At 41.5% G+C, this 23331-nt stretch overlaps 1 long non-coding RNA gene across 1 annotated transcript in view; it reads left to right on the top strand.

Annotated features, from left to right (window-relative positions):
- The window catches only part of LOC134471398 (uncharacterized), a 66790-nt gene that overhangs the window by 18965 nt on the left and 24494 nt on the right, over positions 1 to 23331 (top strand). Inside the window, exon 2 of the long non-coding RNA XR_010040856.1 lies at positions 1535 to 23331. This exon is cut by the window's right edge and continues 24494 nt beyond it. This is a non-coding gene — a long non-coding RNA (uncharacterized LOC134471398). The remainder of the gene's footprint in view (positions 1 to 1534) is intronic.

Raw genomic sequence — 23331 nt, 5'->3', positions numbered from 1 at the left:
GCTACTTTCAAAATAAAAGAAAAGAAAAAAAGTTGTGCAGGCTGGCCTCGAATTTGAGATTCTCCTTCCTCAGCCTCCGAAGTAGCTGGAAGTATAGATGTGTGCTACCATGACTGTTTACTTTTCTCATTTTTTTTTAAACAAGGTTGACAAGTCCTTGTACTAGATGTGATAGATAAGGAAAAGCTGAATATTACATAAGTCAGGAGAGCAAGAAGGTTTTTCTCATGTGCTTGCTCTTCTGGCATGGTGCAGCCTCTGGAATTGAGATGTGCTGAGATGGATTTTAAGGATCAGCAGGGAAGCGTCATAGTTGTTAGCTGTGTCCCTCAAACCTCAGGAGGGCACAGTTGGGTGCACAAATATCATATACTTGCCATCACAAGCACAATCCCTGCTTCAGGGAGTCAAACCTAATAGAGTGTGAAATTCGTCTGGAGGAAATGAACAGCTATTGCATGCAGAGACCATGGTAGGGACACTTTTAAGTGCCATGTCTTCAATCCTTTACACAGATGGGGGAGGACTGAATTACCATTTGCAGGACAGTTCTTTAGGTAGCCTTGGATCCACCGAGTTCTATTCCCTTTCCTCTAGTGTCTGAAGAATAACTGTAGAATATACTGGGAATATAGCATCCTGAAATAAGAAGAGACCAGCAGGAATAACTTGATCTCTGCTCCAGCCTGCTGCCTCACAAACAAGACGTGATCCTTCTAAGGATCCTGGTGTCTTTCAAAGTTCACACACTGGAAACTTTATCCTCAGTGCAAGTGCTTCAAGGTGGCACCTAAGAAGAGTGGGTTTGTTATCTCCAGAGGGGTTCCTAAAAAAGGAATGAGTTCATTTGCCTTCCTTTCGGTCTCCTTCTCTACACTCTAATCCTCATACTGTGATGACACAGCAAGAAGTCTCTTTTATTAGGTGCTAGTCTCTTGATATTGGACTCTCACTCTCAAACACTGGGAAACATGAATTCATTTTTCTAAATTGTCCAGCCTGTGGCATTCTGTGACAGTAACACAAAGTGGGCTAAGCACTTCCTGAAGTTTTATCTCAGCACTGCTTATGACCCCAGGGTATAAATCCCAGGGCAGCTTGCTTTCCAGGCTTCTTTTCTGTTGTGCAAAAGCTCACATGGTTGAAACCCTACCCAGCCTGAGCACTTTTCCTTGGCATTTGGTAATGGGCTGCTAGGATTCCTAAGTTTCAATCTTCCTTTGCCGTCTAACCATAAATAATGAATCTGTGATGCATGTGCCTGTGTGTGCATGTGTGCATGTGTGTGTTCTGACTCATTAGACACTGAAAAACTAGTAACAGTGTGCATTGAAACTGCTTCATACTGCTCTCACTTTATAAATGAGGAACCAAGATACCCTAGTTGATGTTTTGTTGATATAACCGAATGCTACAGATTGGGCAATATGTATAATGAGGGAAAGAAACTTATTTCTTACTGTTTTGAGGCTGAGGAGCTCAGGCCCAGTGTGCTAGCATTTCATTTTCTTGTTCTATCATCATCCTCTAGCAGAAGAGGAAAGGACAAGAAAAGGACAGCAAGAAAGAGAAGCCCAAGCTCGTGCTGCCATTCCTGCATCTGCACAGACCGCCCATGAGGGCACAGCCTTCCTGACCAAGCTGGTCCCCACAGGTCCCACCTCCCAACACTTGCACTGAAGATGAAATTTCTGCCATGAGTTCTGGGCACTGTATCGAAAACTTAGCATGGAGTCTTAGCCTCAATATCTTACAAAGTAAGAAGTGGTGGAAATGAGATGAGAAACCAGAAAGAGTGCGTGCGTGTGTATGTGTGTGTGTGTGTGTGTGTGTGTGTGTGTGTGTGTGTGTGTATTAACATTTTAAACTGGAGTGTTCAAATGAAGTCCTTTCAAAAACTTAAGGTATTCTTTGTTGAGAGTGTTTTTAGTCTGTTTTGTGTTGTTTAATTTCAACATACATGAAGATGTGGACAGTTATTTTGAAGAGAACAAAAGACATTTCAGAGCCATTGTTGATTTTCCTACAGTCTAGTTTTGAAGGCCTGTAATGTCTTCATCACTCTGTTTTGATCAGTTTTATCCTATTTTGTTTTATATGAATTCATTGTGTGTGAATATATGGACAACTGTTTAGAAGAAAACGAGACATTATAGTAGCCACTGTTGCTAAGTAGCAAGATTGGGATGTGGGACCTGTTGTCTTGCTTTGAAATCTGTGTGTTTTACATTGTTTTCTTCTGATCTGCTTTGTTCTGTTTTGTTTTACCCTCTTTAAAATAAAAAAAAAACTTGAGGTAAAATTTAGGTCACTTATGGTATATGAAAGTGCCATAATCTTAAATTTGCCTTGTGAATTTCAGTTGGGTGTACCTGTGTGACCCTCACTCAGACCAAGAAAAAATGTTTTTACCTTTCCAGAAGCTTCTCTGCTGTTCCTTTCTATCAGAAATGATTCCATCAAGAGATAAATTGCTATTTTGATACTTATTACTTGGATTAATTTAGGTTATTTTTCAATTTCTCTTGGTTATATACAGAGAAGTATTTCTGGGCCATACATAGGATAAATATTGACAGTTAGTAGGCTGGAGCCGTAATTGTGTGAATGTTGGTCTCCTTTTAAAATTCATATGTTGGAATCTAATCTCCAGTGTGATGACACTAAGAGCCATAAGGATATTTGGATCTTGAACGTCCCAAAAGGCAAATGGGTCCAGCAGCTGGGCTTTGGGAAGGTGACTGGATCACAGGGGCGCTATCCATTTCAGTGGATTCACTCACTGAAGGATTCAGGGCTGAATGTCTTGTTCAGAGGTGGGGTCTGATCAGAAGAGGTGGTCACTGTGTAGGGTGACCTGAAGAGCATATCTCCTGCCTGGGCTCCTCCCTTCACTCTCTGGCTGCTGTCTGTGCCAGACCATGTCACCTGCCAAGTGACCAGCTGAATGGACTGAATCTTCTGAAAACTATGAGCCAAAATAAAACTCTCCTCTTAAGTTTCAGCTGTTGAGCATTGTTGTCTCAGTAAAAAGAAAGTAACTAAGATGAGCCCTCATGAATAGAATTAGCATCCTCATGAATGAAGTTGAAGGATCCCTTTTCCCACCTCTGCCACCTAAGGACACAAGGAGACGCCATCTGTAAGGAACAAGGACTCACCAAACACCAAGTCTTCAGAACCATGAGCAGGAGCTTTTTAGTGTTTATAAGTTACTCACTGTATTATCAGGGTACTGGCCTAGATCTCCAGTCTCCCAAATGAGTGTACAGTAAAGGTTTAAATAAATGAGACAAGTGGTATGAGTTTAGGGCTCCAGGAGGATTACAACCCTTTGCAGAGTTCGAGACTATGGGAGCTAAGACAAGGAATGTCTCTGAGTGGCCTGCATTTATTTAATTTTCAAACAAGAAAGGGGATAGAGTGGAGAATGCAGGAAGGTGAACAGATCTTGCGAGTGATTCAAGGATTTTTCCAAGGAACAGATTATGTTTAATTTAGGAGAACTATCTTATGTTAATTTAGGAGAAGTATCTTAGGAGAAGATCTCCATGTTGCATTTCACTGCAGGAGTGAAATGCTTGTAGCTACAGCCTATAGTTAGTTAACTGGAGTTAGGGCCAGGTGTCCTCAGCTATGTGTCCTCAGGTGTCCTCAGACCTTATCTTGCCCTTTGAGGTGTCTCTTTGTTCTTAGGTCAGCAAGGCCATGCCCTGGTCATCCTCCAGCCTTGCACATGTGTTCAATTTCCAGTTTCAATGGCTCCTAACACCATGATTATTTTAAAAATATACCAGCAGGAATGAACTAAAGTATAAGCCTTTACCTGTCTTCAGGAAGTCAAGGACTCTGGTTCGCTTATGCTCTGGCTGTCCTAGAACACGCAGTATACCCGGCTCAGTTCCAGGCTCAGGCACAGTAACTGAAAATGTCTGTGGAACTGTGTCTTACTTCTTGGCTTTGCATTAGGGTTGTGTTTCAGGGAATGGAGAGGTTAGGGCCTCTCTCTTTGTGCCCAGAGTTCCTTCTCTTCAAAGAACATTTTATGATCTCTCCTTAGATATCTTATACAAAGTTCACAGATCATAGGACCTGCCTGCACATGTATTTTAAAAAGTCAGCATAGTGGTCTAATCATCTATAAGGGAAAATGAAAAAGATATAATTTATACTAAGATAATGAGTAAGTTAGTATATAGATGCTGGGGTACTGCTAGATTGAAAGGCCCTCTGATGTTCACAGATGTGTGTAATTGTATATAGTATCACAAATGCAGAGTGAGGTAGGCCCAATGTTCTGTAACTCATACCATGGATTGCATCATTGTTAGCGATAGGATTTTCCAAATGACAACCAGCTCTTGGTAAAATTTCTCTCTTCCCTCAATTGACTTTGGAAAACTCATTGTGTTAAAGCTATTTAGTTTGGGAAAGTCTGGCATGCATGAGGCTCTACATTTTAATCCTAGCCCCAGTGCCCTCCTAAACAATGACAACAACAAAAAAGAAAAGAAAAGAAATATTTATATCGTAATGCATGTTTTAGGTTTTGAAATGGAACTGGGACCTAGATTCAGGTGATTTGTTCAACTTCATGAATATCCTGGGCTATATGGGACTAAAGCATATCTTCAGGGGCTGAGACTATCTCAGGCATCTTCATCACAGAATGTCTACTGCTCTGGACCCCTGACCATGAAATGCCAGTAGGTCCCTTCTTGTCATAAAGATAGCCATCCCCACACATTCCCCAGTATGTTTGGGGTCAGATGCTTGGTTTAAACTCAACTCCCATTTTAAAAAAGAGGGATTCATTGCCTTGGGAAAGGAAGAATGAACAGCTGGAATAGATAGGGATTTATACGTGAAATATGCACAAGGACCACAGTCTCCTGGCTCTTTAATCTGTGCCATAATATTTTTCCTGATGGTAGCTGGGAGCTCGAGTAGATGTGGGTTCAAACCTTGTCTCTGACCTTGGACAAATACTTCCAGAATATTTATCATTTGTGAAATTGAGACTAGAACTAAACAGACCTTGAAGGATTAAGAGTATGCCTATGAAATCTAGACACACAGTGAGTTCCCCATTGTTTATTGCCTTTTAACACTCATTGACCTAAATGCTAACAGAAAGTCTCGCTTCATAGTCTTGGAGAACTACTGCCTTCGAATTTTCCTCTGAAGAGAAGCTCTAACTGTACTAATGACCCTGAGGCTGCAGAGAGCCCAGCCTGAAACCAGGTCTGATAGACCTTGTCTTGATTTGGGATCTTCAAAAGCGGAATCAGAGACGAGTACTTGAGTGCAAACGCTACATTTGGGAGGTGCATTTACTATCAGTTTTTTTGCCCTCTCAGTTTTGAACTTCCTTACAGGTTCTGAAAGGATAGAAGGATTTAAATATTTATTTCTCCTTTGAAGCGAGCATGCATTGGGGCAGTAGAGGGCGCTGGAGGATACTGCAGCTGCGGGAAGGCCCGGTGTTTGCAGGGGAGGAAGACAGACCAGCAAGTGCTCGTTCTGCGACAGCGCAGTCTCCAGCCGGTGTAACCTTTGGACCGCCCCGTGGATCTGCAGACTGAGCTGGCGGCACAGCCCGGATTCCCCAGAGGCTCCCGCTGTGAGGGCCTCAACTCTCTCCCCGCCCTAGCTCCAGGCTGCCGACTGCCCACTGTTCCGGCCCGCTAGCTCCTCTGTGACCTGCCCTTGGCTCATCTTTGGGACTGAGTCGCGGCTCCTGGCGCATCCTGCAGCCCTCTCCATGAGAAGGGCTCCTCTCCACCCTACTGCAGGAGCCTGCACTACCAGCTGCGGGTTACTCAGCTCAGCCTGTTCCTAGTAATTCCAGATCACCTCCGGCAGGGCTAAAGCCCTTAACTTCTCCACTGAACCATGTGTTTTCCTCAAGAGGTCTGAATCCTCCTCCAGTTCCTTTGTAGGGTACTCTTTGTCAGCCTTAGAGCACTTTGTAGCTTTTCCTTAAGCTTTACAGTTGCTTTTTATCATAGCAAATCATTCTTTGCACTAAACGTCTTTTAAATTTACTATGTGCTTTCTGTCTTCGTTGGACCAATACTGTGCTAGGAGGCATCTGTGAGAGAGGAGTCCATAAGCAGTGTGCTAATAACCGGGTCCCTATTGCGTGCATCTGGAGCTGAATTCCATGGGTGTCCTTCTGAGTCTTGGAGTCACGCCCCGAGGTATTGCCCCAGCAGGGGGCAAATAGGGTGCATATTTACCTGGGAGTCGCTGCTTGAGACTGGCTCTTGGGTGTGGAATCAAGTCTTTATTTTTTCTGTCCTGCTGTGTGTGTGGACTGTGCACTTGGTCTTCCTGCCTAGAATACTGTTGAGGGTAGGGAGGGCCTTCAGGTAGAGAGACATAGGTTCTTGGTGGCCCCAGGAGCGCTGGCCGGCAAGGATGGGTTGGCCACACAGTGCTGCAGGATGCTGGGAGGCAGATAGAAAACCTGTCAGCTGGATGCTGGTGAATGGCTCGGAATTATTCGAGGGTGAATTTTCCGGAAAAGTCAGTTGCAGAAGATCAAATGTTTTCCTGACTGCTGTAATTTAATTGTACAGTCGGTGTTTGCTATGGATAATTGGATTTTTCTTTGACCTTGACAGTCTTGCTGGCTTGCTGTCTGCCTTGGAAGACAGTTTCCTAACTCTCTCGAATACAATAAACCAGACCTGGCTTCCGTCAAGGGCTGGCTGGCCTGCCATTTCCAGGGATGCTGATGGCAGTGGTATCTGACCAGAAAAAAGTCAGTGGTGTTTGTTTTGCCCTTTACAAGACTATTTCAGCTGAAGCAGAAGGCTTTTAAATAGAAATCTTGATGGCATAAGCCATTTTAATTCTGGGCAGTGGCCTGTAAAGTTTAGTGACATCAAAGCTCAGTTCTGCTCTGGGACACAGAGAATGCCATGGAGGGAGGTTTGAATCAGCAGGGACACCCGAGGGAAACACAGGCAGAGCACAAGGTCATTCCCAGGGGTCATTTTCATACCAAGATGGGAAGGTGGGGAAAGGGCAAAGATAAACACCGGAAGCCTGTATCTGGGGGTGATGTGGACAGTGGGGGTTACTTTTACCTTCCGATGTTTAAATCATTCACATTTTACAATCTTTTAAGTAACTTACATGGTTTCCCAAGAGGAATGCATGTTCTTTCCACATATAACATACTTAGTCTGCCCAAAATGGAAAAATGTCTGAGATACGCTGTCCAGTGGCAACAGCAATACAAAGGGCATGTTGAGTAACGGCTGGGTAAGGAGGGAGGAGAGGAAGAAGGCTGCGGAGTGAACACTTGCAGGTACTTACATGAAAACCTAACGAAAATGTCACGTCTGTGTGTGAATCACGAGGGCAGAAACAAGACTTCCTGAAGCAGGTGTTTGTATCACTTTGTTCCAATATCCCATCAGTCTAAAAATAAAAAGGATTTCAGAGAAAACTCATCAATGTTCAAATAACGAAAGTGCTTAATGAAGAGTGTAATTGTAATAATGGACCATCATTACAACCTTCAAAAATTGCTTTGGGTGGGAAAATGTGTCCCAGAAAATTCAAGTACTTGCACGTGTTGTGTGGTTTGCAAACACTGTAGTGGGAGGCAGGTGTGGTGGTTAGGGTTTTCATAGGATCAGAGGAAAAAACCTTTTTGTGTTTCTATTGCTATTCACTATCAAAGCAGCAGGGGGAGGTGTTTCTCTGTTTATCTTTTCCCCCCACTTTCCCCAGCTTAGTATGCAACATGGACCAAGATTTTTTTTATTTCAAACCTATGCATAAAATGCCCCAACTTTGCTAGACTCACGTTGTTACTCCCTCAGCCCCCAAATCTTTAGGGGACTCGGAGGTTCCAGCAGTCTGCTAGTGATTATTCAGAAGGGGCTGATTATTGGGTTTGCCGGTGTAAGGTCCTTCTTTTGGCTTCCCTCTGCCTCTCCTTGTCATTCTCCCCGGCTGCCATACATCACTTGCCATAATCAAGTCACAGAAAACGAAAGTTAAATTATGGAAATTCACAACTCATTTTTTCAGTTTGCAGATGAGACTCAGGATTGGGAAAGCAAAACAAACAATTGAGCTAACAAACAAAAAGAGTAGATTTCAGACCTCCATGAATGATTTTAAAATGAACAAAAAGAAGGTAAAAGGGGAAAAGACTGAGTGTGGGGTGAGTGTTTATCTGTGCAACTGGCCTGTGCCTGCTATGGCTCCTGTGGTCCTCACGACACCGTAGCAGACTGAGGGTCACTAGGGCTGTTTTGCTAAGGAGAGCAAAACCCAGAGGTCTGAGTGACTTAGCCAACACTATATAGTTACAAAATGATAGAATGGGAACCAAGACCCAGGCTGGATCCAAAGAGAAAGCACTTGGGTATTTTTTCCCTACACCCACTGAATGAAAGTGGCCTCTCATCCTCTTCCTTCTGTGGTCTTTGTAGCTGCGTTGTCACACGGCCTCTCACCTGTGCTGTGCTCCCCTAATGTCTACAAAGAGAGGGAAAGAAGAAAGGGACCTGCCTGAGGAACTTCCCAGAAGCTCAGTGGAAGCTACTCTTTGTTGTCTGTGGGGCAGTGATTTCTTTAGAAAAAACAGTAGCGTAGACCAGCCCAAGGTCAGAGCTGTGGACCTGAAGTGCCAGGGAGGGCACTGTGTTATTTAAAAAAAGTATTTTGGAGCATTGTGTGCTTTGGAGTGTGTGTGTTTGTGAGCATTCCACATTCTTCCACGCACTTTCTGCAGTGACCCCAGGGCAAGGTGACAGCCAAGATGCAGAAGGGGGCAGTTTGGAGCCCTGGGTGGACTGATGGTAACATGAGCTTAAAGAACGGTGGTGGAAACATTTCACTAAAGCGAAGTTGTAGGATGATTTCGGGGGCTTCAGCCTCCGTACTACATTTGTGGGGAGAATTCTGTCTCTCTGCATCTGTCTGTCTCCCCATTCTGATCAAGTAAAGAGAGTCTCCTTTGGTGCTAGCATGATACCAACACCTCCCTTGCTGCCATCTCATGGGGAAGGACTAGAGCTGGGCCTGAGGCAGGCACAAAGTCCCAGCCAGAATTTTTGTAGCTCATTTTATTTTTCCTCAGCTATGATTATAGCTGTACTAAATGATTAAGATTTTCTGCTTATCTTATTGATGAGGCATTCTGTTTAAAGAGGTGTATTTTTAAAAAGTGAATTTAAGAATAATAAAGGATAATAGGACAATGATATATGCATGTGACAAAAATGATGAAAGTGGCATTGGACTATGAAAAATAGGACTGCAGTCGTGGATTTCTAAACATGTCTTTCATCTCAGACTTTTTTCAATTACAACTCGATCATCTGGGAATCACTAGAAAACTTGGGATAGTATAATATCAGAAAAGAAAGGGATAATAAAATTCATTTGCTTAAATTTGCAGTTGATGAAATGGAAGTTTAGAATGATGTCGCTAGCCCTGTTGACAGAGAGGCACAGAGACAGAGATAGACAGACACAGAGACAGAGACAGAGACAGAGAGAGAGAGACACACACACACACAGAAAGACAGAGAGACAGAGACAGAGACAGAGAGAGAGACAGAGAGACGGAGAGAAAGACACAAAGACAGAGACACAGAGAAGGAGAGACAGGGAGAGACACACAGAAATACACGGAGAGTGACAGAGACAGAGGGACAGAGAAAGAAGCAGAAGAAGAGACAGAGAGAGACAGAGAGACAGAGACAGTCAGAGACAGAAAGAGACACAGAGGGAGAGCAGAGAGTCAGAGACAGAGAGAGACTGAGACCGGTGGGGGCAAGCAGGGGAACTGAGCCGCCCATGGCCTCGATAGATATTGCACTACTTAAGCCTTTGAGTAATTCAGGTAATCTTGGTGCTGTGGAGGGAAGCAGGAGGAGGAGTGGGAAATGGGAAACCATCTTTGTAGAAATGAGACTTCCTAGATCACTGGGCAAGGGGTGTCCTTGAACTCTCAGTTCCCAACACATGCTGCAGCCACCAGGGAAAGAGCTGGCTGGGTGCCCCCAGTAAATGCAGCAGTAGATTTTTGCAGTGGAATGTGGCATTGAATACAATAGGTCAGTGTTAAGCCTGGATAAAATGTGATGACTGATTAGGAAAGCATGGGATTGTGGTGATGGTTATCAGCACCCTCTCAGAACAAACAAAGCTGCAAACTGTGCTTGCATGGCTGACAAAACTGGCCCCATATGGCCTGGTCCTTGGACAATTTACCCTGGTCATGCATCCTCCCTGAGGAAATCAGGTGTCCCAGGAGGAGAGGACCAAGTCTTACTCAGAGCTTGCTCTAAGGGTTCTGCCTCCGCTCTGCTCTCTCTTCACACATCTGCTTTGAGCTTGGCTTTCCTACGAGCATCCCAAGCTTGTGAATGTGGGATGCTTTAGGAATAAGACAGCTCCTCTTTGCAGAAGGGGCTGGGAACCCAATGTATGGCTCACAGGAGATTTAACACACGTTTGTGAGTAGGATGACCAGAGGATTGGGTAAATCACTGGTCCTTGCCTGACAGTTGGTCTAGAGCTGGCATGCAATAAATGATTAATCTCCAGTTCACTCCCATTCCTCGCTAGACAACCAGTGGACGCTTCTCAGTGTCACTATTCCTTTATGGCTAAAATTCAGGTAAGAGACTGTGTCCTACAAATGTGTTCTGGATATATGGGAGGTAATGTGTCTAGTGAGACAGAGAGAGAGACAAAGGGAGAGACAGAGAGAGACAGAGAGACAGAGGAGAGCCAGGAGGTTGCCTGTTTACTCATTTTAAGTCATTCACTCATTGAGTCATTTAGTAATTCATCCAGTGAATTTTGTTACATCAGTTTATATACAAAACGGAAATGGAACTGAGGCACCTCTTACAATCTGGAAGTTGGATAATAAACATGTAAATAAATAAATAGCCAAGATAATACTCTCCAGACATCAAATATGCTAAAATGAACTTTTAGCTTTTATCAATAAAGCTGAGTCTTAAATACTATGCATCAAACACTTTGAAATACTTATCTGTATTATGTATTTAATCCTTGCCATCATCTGAGAAGCTAAATACTATAATTATTATCTTTCATTTTACAAAGGGAAACTGAGGCACAGAGTTAGAGCAATGCTGAGGGGAAACTTTTAAACAGTGTGGTCGAGAGAAACATCTATGGGAGGTGACATTTAAGGAGATGCCAGGAGCTGGATGTGGCTCACACTTGCAATCCTTGCAATCGGGAGACTGAGGCAGAACTGCGAGTTCAAGGCCAGCCTGAGCAGCACAGTGAAACTGTCTCAAAATGACCAAAAAAAGAAAAGAAAGGCCAGGGATTCAAATTTGCTGTCTGTCGTTAAGTCCTTTTCTATGTACTCCTTCACAGGTTAGAGCTTCCATGTGGCTCACTGTCACTGGGCCACCATCTACCTGGGTGCCCTTCCTGCAGTCATAGCAAGTGTGACAGCCTGGAAGTGATAGACAGGGGTTACTGGGCGGGGCCTTGAACAGTGTTTCTCCCTCCCTCATCCCTTGACCTCTCTCTGCTTCCCACTGCCATGAGTGAGGTTGACCAAATGCATCTGATTCACTTACTTCCCATTTGATTTTTTTTTTTTTTTTGTCTTTTTGAGACAATGTTTCACTGCGTAGTTCAGGCTGGCCTTGAACTCATGGTGATCCTCTTGCCTTGGCCTCCTGAGTGCTGGTATTACAGGCATGTGCCACCTCTGTCTGACTTTGTTAGGACGGCTTATTGATATCCTCTGAATTTGAAGGACAAGAAATTGTGACTTGCCACTATGCATTTGCCTGTGGAGAGGCTGGTTATAGTTCTGCTTATGATGGGAATGGGACAGAAAATGAACCAGTCTTGGCAGCAGAAATGAGGAAAATCTCATCTATGCATGGAGCACAATAAGCTGCACAGCCTTTTACCTCCAATATCCCATCTGGGTCTTCCAGCAACCTTGTAAAATGAATATTGTTATGCCTGATTGAAATATCTGAGAAACACAGGCTGAGCTGCTACAGAAGTTTAGCCAAGGTCATAGAGCTTGCTGGGGACAAAGGTAGTGCTTGAGGTTTTGTTAATTGTATAGTCTGTAAGAATATCTTGCTTAACATGGGAAGCAATCACAACTATTTATTATTATAATTTATCCTAGTCTTTTATGGCTACCATAATGAAAAACATAGACCAGGCTTCTTATAAACAACAGAAATTTCTCAGTCAGGAAGCTGGGAAGTCCAAGATGAGGAAGCTCACTGATTTGGAGTTGGTTATGCTTGTTCTGTGATGGTGGCTGCTAGGGTTGATACCTGGGTGTCCTTCCAAAGCTTCATGAGCTCACAGAGGGGGTTTTGGGGGAGGTGATTGTATTATGGGAGTGCAACACTCTATAGCTAAATGGGATGTTGGGAGGTGAAGCCTAGTCTGAAGAGGGGGGTAATTTGGTGGAGCTTAGAATAGTGCCACTCCCTTCCTCATCCCTTGACCTCTGTGCTTCCCACTGCCATGCCATGAGCTCTTTTTCCTCTCCCATGACCCTCTACCATGCCACCCTGCCTTGGAACCAGATAACTATGGACTGAAACATCTACAAACTGTAAGCCAAAATAAACCTTTTCTCCTTGGAGTTGTGCATGGTGGGCATTGTGTCCCAGTGACAAGAAAATAACTAAGACAGCATCTTCTCACCATGCCATCATATGATGGAAGATACAGAAGATCTCTCTTGGGTTTCTTTAATGAAGGTACTAATCTCATTCATGAGATCTCTGAGCCACTACTCAAAGGCACCACCTCCTAATACCATCACTTTGTGGGGCTAGGGTTTCAACATGAGAATTTTGAATTTCATGTCATAGCACCCTGTCCTGTGTCCCCCCAGAGTCATGTCTTTCTCACATGCAGAATTCACCCCTACCATCTCAATAGCCTCAAAAGTTCTCACTCATTTTATCCATAAATTTATAGTCTAAATCTAATCCAAAGCCTCACCTAAATATATTTAGCTATTGGATATGAGTCTCAAGATATGATTCACTCTGAGACGAATATCTCTTTAGCTCAACTTATGTGCTTCCAAAATAAAATGATGGAATGGCATAGAACAGATATTCCCATTCCAAAGGGGAAAAATTTGGAAGAAGAAGGAAGTGGCAGGCTTTTATGACTCCAGTCTTTGGAACTGAGAATGATCTTTAACTCAAGTCCCAGTGGGATGGTGGTCCTACCTGCCTAGCTTTGGGAAACCTTGATTCATGGATCTACTGCGTGATATACAAAAGGAGCTCTCTGTGTTAGCTTCACTCTCTAGCAGCCCTCTTCCTGGCTTGTGTCTTGTTATGGCTTGTGTTAGAATGCCCCTCCCCCCAAGCCTCATACAATCATGGATGCAGCTGAATCCAGTATTCGTGATTGGTTCATTGTCTAGCACTGGGATTGGTGGTGTGAGTGCTACACCCGCCAAGGGCCAGAGCAACATACAGTGTAAGGGTAAAAAAGAAGGCATGTCTTTCTTCTTTTTGTGCAGTTCACTCTTGCTGTTTTTTGGGGCCCATGAATGGCACCCTGCCATGCCAACCTGTCTTGGAGCTAGCTGAGTAAGGACTGAAACCTCCAAGATTAAACTTTTCTTTCCCTAATTTTGGGCATCAGGTATTTTGTCTCAAGAAAAAGAGAAAAGTAACTAAGACAGTGCCTGGGGATGGGTGCTCCATCCTTTGAAAGCAGCTACATCTGCACTGAGTGTTGGTGAAGATGGCAGCTCGTGGACACTGCCTACTGTAATCATCTGTACCTTCCAGAGGCATGGCTTCTGTGACCTGTGCTATAGGAGCCACACATGGGGTGGCTGAGACTTGTTGCCCTTGATGTGGGAACACAGCCTTGAGGAGAAGCCAGGACTGTCTTTGAAGCTGTTTTTTTCCTCCAGGTGTTAGAGCTCTGGGTTTAGGAAGGGAAAGACAGTCCTAGTAATCTCTGAAATACCTTTGGGTTACTCTCCCATTGTCTTGGACAATCAGTTATGGATGACCCTTACCACTTTTTTTGTCAAAAAATGGCCTGACCTAATTTCAAATATGCTTCATTTTAAATCTTGTTACGGTTAGACTGATCTTTAAATTCTCTTTCTCTCTATCTTTGTCTCTGTCCCTTTCCCTAACGTCCTGGAATATTAAGCCCAGGACTTTGTGCCTGCTAGACGTGTTTCAGCACTGATCTACTTTTCCAGCCCTTTTTACTTTCTTTTGAGTCGCCTTAAGTTGCCTCAAACATTTTTAGGCTGGCCTCAAACTTGTGATTCTCTTGCTTCAGCCTCCCAGCAGGCTTACAAGTATATACCAGTACCACCAGCCTTTATTTCTCTTTTGAATAAAAACTCAGTCTTATCTCATTTGTCTCTTTTTGTGCTTTACTGTAAGCATTTAAGAGAAGCCAAGCTGCACTTTAAGCACTTAAAGCATTTCTTTAAGTACACATTTTATGTTAGTATTCATAAGCTCTACCTTCTACAAAACACTAAGACACATGCAGTACAGCCAGGTTCTCTGTCACTTTATACAAAAGTTGGCTTCTCCAGTTTTCAATAACAAGATAATCATTTCTGTCTGTAAACGCATCAGCATGGCTATTTCCATTCATTTGGCTATAAACATTCTGTGCAGGGCCACTTGAGTATTTTCTAAGAAGACTGAGTTGCTCTCAGCTGCTTTTCTCTTTTTGTCCTGGATCCTCTCAAAATCACCTCTAACAGTCCACCTGCAGCAATGTCAGCTTTTCCTGTTATACACCCCAAAACTCTTCCCACTCTCTCCCATTCCCAGTTCCAAAGTTGTCCCTATATTTTGGGTATTTTTCACAGTAGCATCTCTACTCAGTATCATTTTTCTGTCTTAGTCTGAGCTGATATAAAGTGGGCAGCTTATAAAACAGAGAAATTTACTTCTTAGCTCCCAGGAAGCTGAAAGCCTGAGATCAAGGTGCTGGAAGTCTCAGCTCCTGCAGAGGGCTATCTGTCACATTAGGTGGGTCCCTCAAATGCCAGAAGAGGGGAGGGGACTCCATATAGAAACATCGATCTTATTCATGTGACCTGTGCCATGATCTAATCATCTCCCTAACTTCTAACACCATCACCTTCAGGTCTAGGATTTCAACATATGCGGTTTAGGCAGATAACATTCAGACCATAGCTGCCAAGTTCTGTGCCAAGAGCTTCACCTACACAGACTTACTTAATCCTGTTATATGCCACATGGAAATCATTTGGCACAGGGCCTAGAATATGGTAATAATCAGTGTTAACTTACACAATTTCTTGTTTGAATAAGAGGCTCAAGACAGGCTAACTAACTTTCCAAAGTCACACAGTCGGTAAATGATGGGGCTGACGTTTGAGATCCGAACATGTGCCAGGTAATCACGCAGGCAGCTTTACCTTCAGATAATGACAAGTTCTCAGCCACAGTGCCTGTTGCCCACTCGCATCATGGTTGGTCCCCTGTGCCTCAGTGGGTGTGTGCAGAGAGTGCTTGTGAATTTAGAGTTTTGTGCAGTGTGTTTCTGGCAACACAGAGTTGCTTTGGTATTTCGTCTGAGTGGCTATGTGAAGTCATTTTGGCTACAGGGCTCCAGCTTTGCAGAGACTCTGGCACTATGGCTCATTCTGTGGTTTCTCTCCGGAACCACTGTGTTCCTGCCTCACTCAGAAGAGGTGGAGGATGCTGAGCACTGGTTGGGGAGCCTTTTCTCCCATGGTGCCCAGGGACGCATGTTTCTTGGAAGAGGTGGTAGGATTCCAGCCTTATGAACACAAGTGAGTTCTAAATCCAAGTTGTAAGAGTTTCCTGTTTTACCTTTTGCCAGATTTTGAAACATAAAGCCATTTCCTAAGCAGACAATGTCTTGGCATTCTCCCATCTCTCCTTCAGGCTTCAGCTTTATACTCTCTTTGCTGCATTCCACAGATATTACTCTGTCAGCCTCCATGCTTAGCAACACAGAGAAAGTAAATTGGGGAAGATCTGGACTTTATTTCCAGGTCTCCGGAATACTGCAGGGGAAAAGCAGACGAATCTTGGTGGAAGGTTTAATCAAGGAAGTAGAACTTCATCTAGGCCTTGAAAGATGTCAGGATTTTGATAGATGGAGCAGGAAATGAAACTTGGAAAGCCAGACCACCAGAGCTAAGGCATGAAGGTGAGGAAGGTCAAGGTGACATAAAGGAGTCGTTTCAGACAAGCGGAAAGTTAGTGTTTGCAGTAGAGGAGAGGATGACTGTAAGTTTCTGATGGTCTTCTCTCATGGCAGGGTGGACACATCAAGGGACACTCTTTGTTCTTTCCATTGGTACCCCCATATGGGAGGTGACACCCCCGTGACACCAACACAGAGGATGACGCTTTATGTCTCACAAGGTCACCTGTATGAGCCCTCCTCCATCATGCACTGCTGTAGACAGTCAGGCTGCTGTAACAGAATGAGTGGCTTGTAAACAATAGGGGATTATGTCTCACAGCTTTGGAGGCCAGCAGGTCCAAGATCAGGATTTCATACCTGAAGAGTGTCTGTTTCCTGAATCATAGAGGGCAAATTTATTTTGTTTAGAGAAAAAAAAGCAAAATGGAAAAAAGTGTAGAAATAATAAACAATTCAAAAAAGTAAGAAATCACTAGTTGATAAATTACATACTGTCATCTTAGAAGCAGTTGCTCAAATTACAAAATCAAAGCAAAAAAAGTTGAACAATAAACAATGACAGTGCAAACCATTCTTTTTGATGAACTAACAAAAACAGTGTGGTGATCTATCTTGCACTCTTAAACACACATACAGTTACATCCTTTAGGGCACTTCCCCTTTCATTAGCTCAGTATCTATTATACATTATTATACATCTTGGATCTTATTACTCTTTCAAGTTTTTATTATTATTTTTATACTAGAGAGACAATATGATCTTTACAAATGTGAGTCTGATTTATTTCACTTATGAGGATAGTCTCAAGTTGCCTCCACTTACCTATAAAAGCCTCAAGATCATCTATTTTTTTATATCTGAGTAATGTGCAGTTTTTTACTGTAATTTCATGTGGTAGAAGGGTTGAAGGAGGACCTCTCTAAGGCACTACCCCACGAAAAGGGCTGTACCTTTGCTGTGTAATCACCTCCCGAATGCCCCATTCCTTCATCCTGTCGCAAAAGGGTCCTAGATTCAATGTACAAATTTGGGAGGAACACAAACTCCCAGTCTGTCATCTTCACTGGCCTTGTGCTAAAGATAGCACTGATCACTTTTTATACATCACTGCCTTTGAATCGTGTCTATTATTCCAGTTTTGCGGGGAAAGAACCAAGAGACCCAGAGAAGTTTTGTCATAAGTTTCAGGTCCCAGGTTGAGTCAGAAATGGTGTTGGCTCCATTTCTGGGTGTTGTGGGGTTCTGTCCTTCACACTTGGTTCACTACACTTTGGTACTAGAAGGGGACTTTCCAAAAGCTGGCTGACAACACTGCTATTGGCTTTAGGGACTGCGGTGGTCACTTGCAGATGAAGGCTCATGTTTATGTCCAACCTGCAGCCTGTCCTCTTTTTTTAACTTTTGCCTTCTTTTTATTTTCATTTTTTTGAGTGAAGAGGAATTGTCTTCAGCTCTATGTAAAATATCTCCTATAGTTATATTGGTTAGGTTTTCTAGAGGAATAGAATCAAGATAAATGCAAAGGGATTTATTAGATGGGTTTACAGGGTCAGAGCAGGGAGAGTTCACGGTAGCCATCTGAGTGTTGGAGAGCCAGAGAGAAGATCCAGTAGCTGCTCAATCCAGGGAGCTGGAAGCTGCAGAATAGAATGAAAGGGGTCAAGGATACAGCAAAAGTTCAAGACTGAAGGCCCAGAAGCTCTGTGGAGATTTGCTGGTGTGAGTCAACACTCAAAGATGAAAGAAACTGGAGCCTGATGTCCAAGGGTAATGGCAATAGCAATGGATTTCCTCAGATTCCTAGATTCCTCCTCCTCCTTCCCTTTTCCTTCCGTCTGAATTGCAAGCCTGCTGGGTGGTACTCGTCATAGTCAAGGCAAGTCTCCCCTGAACCTTCCCAGTTTGCTGATCTATTTGCCAATCACCAATGGTTTAATCGTGTCTTCAAGGTTAACGTGTGGGGGGTGTTGAGAGGTGGGTCCTAAAGGAGGTGTGTAGCATGTAAGGACATCACAGTCCTGATTGTGATTCTCACAGAGTGGCTTTGTTATCAAAGCAAGCTCTTTTTAAAAAATTATTCTTAAGTATTTTAATATTTTAGATTTTACCACACATGAAATTGTTTTTTTGCTGTCTTTATTCAGGTAGCCTAAAAATGTAGCTGATTTTTGTATTTTGACTTTGTATTCCAGATATTTTAATGGCTCTATTTGTTATTCCTTTTTTTATTTTCTGGAAATAAGTGAAACAATTTCATAACAATATAATAGGAGAATGACATTACATGTTACCTTTAAAGTAGTTGCTCAAGGTATAGGATATGGGCATAAAAATTTCTCCAATTGATATTAGCACAAACTTTCCTTTTTCAATGATGTGAGAGACACTAATGGCATAACTGATTTGCATTTTTTCCCTTTTCCCTACTGACCTTTCTCCTTTCACCCATCCTATTCTTTTTTCTTTTGAACAATGTCTTTCCATTTCACAATATCTATTGTATATTTTGGACCTTATATACTCTTTCAATTTCTCATACAGAAAGACAGCAAGATGTTCACACATGAGTCTGATTTAGTTGACTAATGAGTATGGTCTCAAATTGCACCCATTTATCTATAAAAACATGAAGTTTATCATTCTTTATGGATGAAGAGTACTTCATTGTATAAAAGTATCATGACTTTTTAATCCATTCCTTGGTTTATAAGTATTTAGGTTATTTCCAAGATTTCACTATTACAAATTGCACTGTTATAAACATGGCTGCAGTTATATTGCTGTGGTATAATGGTTTCAATTTTTCTAGGAAGATACCCAGAAGCGGAATAGCTGAGTCAAATGGGACCTCTAGTCCTAATCTGTGACAAATCTTCTTTCTGATTTCCACAGCGGTTGTTACCAGTCTACACTTCCACTAACAGTGGAGAGAAGCCCCTTCTTCCCCACAGCCCCACTACTATTTGTTTTGGTTGATTTTTTGATGATAGCCATTCTTTCTGGGGTGAGACAGAATCTCAGTGTTGTTTTAATTTACATTCCTTGAATGACCAGTGATGTGGAAATTTTTTTCATGTATTTACTTGCCCTTTGTATTTCTTAATTTGAAGGTGCTCACCTTAGATGCCAATTTTTGGATTGGATCTTTGAATTTTGGGGGCCTGGTCTTTTAAAAATTATTTATATGTTCTAGATAGAAGTCCTTTGTCTGTGGGACAACTGGATAATTTTTTTTTTTACTCTGTGGATTGTCTTTTCACACTTTTGGTGATTTTTTTTTGCCGTGCATAGGCTTTTTATTTTTAATTTTAAAGAGCTAAAACTAAACATAACAAAACAGAACAAAACAGATCAGAAGAAAATAATGTGACACAGATTTCAAAGCAAGACAACAAGAGATCTGCAGTGACTACCATAATGTTCCTGTTTTCTTCTACATAGTTGTCCATATCTTCACACACAGTGAATTCATGCAAAACAAAATAGTATCAAACTGATCAGAACAGAGTACTGAAGCCATTACAGGCCTTTGCAACTAAACAATAGGAGAATCAACAATGGTTGCCATAATGTCTCTTGTTCTCTTCAAAATAGCTGTCCATACTTTCATGTATGTTGAAATTAAACAATACAAAACATTACTGGATTTCACAGCATGATGGTAGGAATCAGCAATGGATACCATTATGTGTCTTTTTCTTCAGAGTAGCTGTTCATTTATCATGCATAATATAATCAATTCTTGTAAACTGTTCAGGAGAAGTCCTACTCATGTATAAACCTCTACATGTATACCTATCCTTTTTGTATTGGAGGGGAAAACAAAACAAGACAAAACAAAACAGATTACTAAAAAAATAAGAAACAAAAAAGATGAATAAATAACAATAGCAGATAGTCCAAAACAATGACAATATAGGCCTTCAAAACAAGGTGATTGGAACATAACTAAGGTTGTTATTTTACATAATGATCTTCAAGAGTTTCTCAGATCATCAGGCACAAGTATGCAAAATTGTTCCAATCCTATGAATGTTAACTGTTTTGTTCCAAGAACTTAAAGAATTTGTAGCACAATCATCTCAGCTAACCTAAGTGTGTTTATACAAATTAAGATTTTTTTTTCTTTTCCCTTCCTTTTTCTTTTTCATCCTTTTCCCTGAGATATTATTTTTTCCCCTTTGAGCAGATTCTTACCCTTTCACTGTATTTATTGAGGATTTTGTATTTTATGTACTCTTACCATTTCTTACACTAGGGAGACAATACGATATTTACACATGTGAGTTTAATTTATTTCATTTATGAATATGGTCTCGAGTTTCATCCATTTACTTATAAATATCTCAATGAGGTATTTCAGGAGACCAAAGGAAGATGGTGGATCGATAAGTAGCAAAGTAAAGAGCCTTTCTGGGAGAAACAGCTCAGACGCTGGAGTTTGATATCATAGAGAGGACCAGATGAAAAACTAAAGCAAGGAAAAAGGAAGAAGGAAAGAGAGAGAGAGAAAAAAAAAGGCAAAGAGAGAGCTGGATGGAAGGCTGTAGCAAGATGTGCTCTAACCGGGGCTGATCCCAATGTGTGTGAGGCACCATTGGAAGCTGAAGGATGTGTGGTTGCAAGCCAGAGGATTGGTGAGCCCAAAGGATTGGAGAGTTCGAGGGCCTCAGTGGGAGGACATAGTCATTGAGGGAAGTGGTGGAGTGGAGAACGGAGCTGGCATCTTTCCTGTTCAGTAGTCTTTCAGCAGATTTAGTGTTTCTGTTTTAACATTTAGATCTTTGATCCATGTTGACTTTAGTTTAGTACATGGTGATAGGCATAGGTCTAGTTTTAGTTTTTGGTATATGAAGAGCCAAGTTTTCAACATCATTTATTAAAGAGACTATCTTTCTTCCAGTAAATGTGTTTGGCCCCTTTATCAAATATAAGGTGTCTGAGTGTGTTTGTAGTTGTATCTTCTGATGATATCCCATTGATCTTCAGGTCTGTTTTTATTTCAGTACCATGCTAATTTTGTCACAATAGCTTTGTAATATAGCTTCACATCAGGGATTGTGATGTCTCCTGTCTTGTCTTTGTTGCTCAGAATTGCCTTTGCTATTCTAGGTGTTTTCTGGTTCCAGATGAATTTTAGGAATGACCTCTCTAGATCTGTGAGGTATGCTAGTGGTATCTTGATTGGGATTCCATGAAATTTGTATAACAATTTTGGGAGAATGACCATTTTCATAATATTTGTTCTTCTTCTCCATGAACAAGGAATGTCTTTCCATTTTCTGAGATCCTCTTCAATTTATTTTTTCAGGGTATTACAATTTTCCCTGAATAGGTGTTTTACTTCTTTTGTTAGGTTGATTCTAATGTATTTCTTTTTTTTTGGATGCTATTGTGAAGGTGGCTTCTCTTATTTCTCTTTCAGTGTTTGTTGTTTGTGTATAGAAATGCTATTGATTTTTGAGTGTTGACTTTGATTCCAGCTACATTAGTGAATTTAGTTATTATACCTAGGAGTCTTTCAATGGAGTTTTGAGGGTCTTCTATATAGAGTATCATGTCATCTGGTAATAATAATTTAACTTCTTCTTTTCACATCCCACTACTTTTATTTCTCTCTTTTATCTAACTGCTCTGGCTAGTATTTTCAGTACTATATTGAATAAGAGTGGTGATAATGGACATCCTTGTCTTGTTCCTTATTTTAGAGTAAAGGCTTTCAGTTTTTGAACATTTAATTTGATGCTGGCTGTTTGTTTGTCATAGATGGCTTATATCATATTCAGGTAAAGATATCTATTCCATTTTTGTAAGGTTCTTATCATGAATGAATGTTGGACCTTATCAAAAGCTTTTTCTGCATCTATAGAAATGATCACGTGATTCTTATTTTTGGCGTATTGATATGGTGGATTACATTTATTGATTTGTGTAGTTGAACCATCCCTGCATTCCTGGGGTGAATCCCACTTGGTCTTGGTGTACAATCTTCTTGATGACTTGGTGTGTTCTGTTTGCCAACATTTTACTGAGAATTTTTGTATCTGTGTTCATTAGGGAAATTGCCTGTAGTTCTTTTTTATTGGTTGGGTCCTTCTCTGGTTTTGGCGTTAGAGTAATACTTGCTTCCAGGAATCAGTTAGGGAGAATTGCTTCCTTTTCAATTTCACTGAAGAGTCTGAGAAGTGTCAGCATTAAGTCTTCCTTGAATTTCTTGTAGAATTCCACAGTGAATCTATTTGGACCTGGGCTTTTCTTTGTTGGTAAGGTTTTAATTGCATTTTAAACTTCATTAATTGAAATTGGGTTATTTAGCAGTTTTACATCTTCTTGAGGAAGCTTTAGTAATTCATATGTTTCTAGGAATCTGTCCATTTCTTCTGTGTTGTCAAGCCTATGAGAGTAGAGGTTTTCAAAAGAGGTATTGATGACCTTCTGTATTTCCACAGGGTCTGAAGTGACTTCACCCTTTTCATTCCTTATTGTATGAATTTAAGTTTTTTCTTTCCTTTTTGAAATAAGGTTGGCTAGGGGCTTATCAATTTTATTTATTCTTTCAAAGAACCAACTCTTTGATTCATTGATGCTTTGTATTGTTTTCTTAGTCTCTATTGCATTAATTATGCTCTGATCTTTAAAATTTCCTCCCTTCTTTTGGCTTGACTTGTTCTTCTTTTTCTAGATGTTTGAGTTGTAGCATCAGGTTGTTTATTTGTGTTCATGCTGTTTTCCTGATGTGGGAATTCACCACAATAAATTTTCCTCTGAGGACTGCTATATTACATAGGTTTTGCTAAGTTGTATTTGTATTTTCATTTGCTTGTAAATATTGTTTAATTTCTTCTCTAATTTCTTCTGTGACCCACTGATTGCTCAGGAGTGTATTATTGAATTTACATGTGTTTTTGGGCTTTTTGAAGTTTCTTTGTCATTAATTTGTAGTTTCATGCTGCTATAATCTAATAACCTACATAGGATAATTTTAGTTCTTTTACATTTACTTAAGTATGTTCTGTGGGCCAGTATATTGTCTATTTTAGAGAATGTCCCATGTGCTGCTGAGAAGGATGTATATTCTGATGTTGTTGAGTGGACCACTCTGTATACATCCA

This window comes from Cavia porcellus, unplaced genomic scaffold (genome assembly GCF_034190915.1).
Source record: "Cavia porcellus strain 051 isolate PalLab524CR breed Dunkin Hartley unplaced genomic scaffold, mCavPor4.1 scaffold_18, whole genome shotgun sequence".
NCBI classification, from domain to species: Eukaryota; Metazoa; Chordata; class Mammalia; order Rodentia; family Caviidae; genus Cavia; species Cavia porcellus.
Note: the sequence above shows the minus strand (reverse complement) of the source record. Positions and strands in the feature narration are given on the sequence as shown.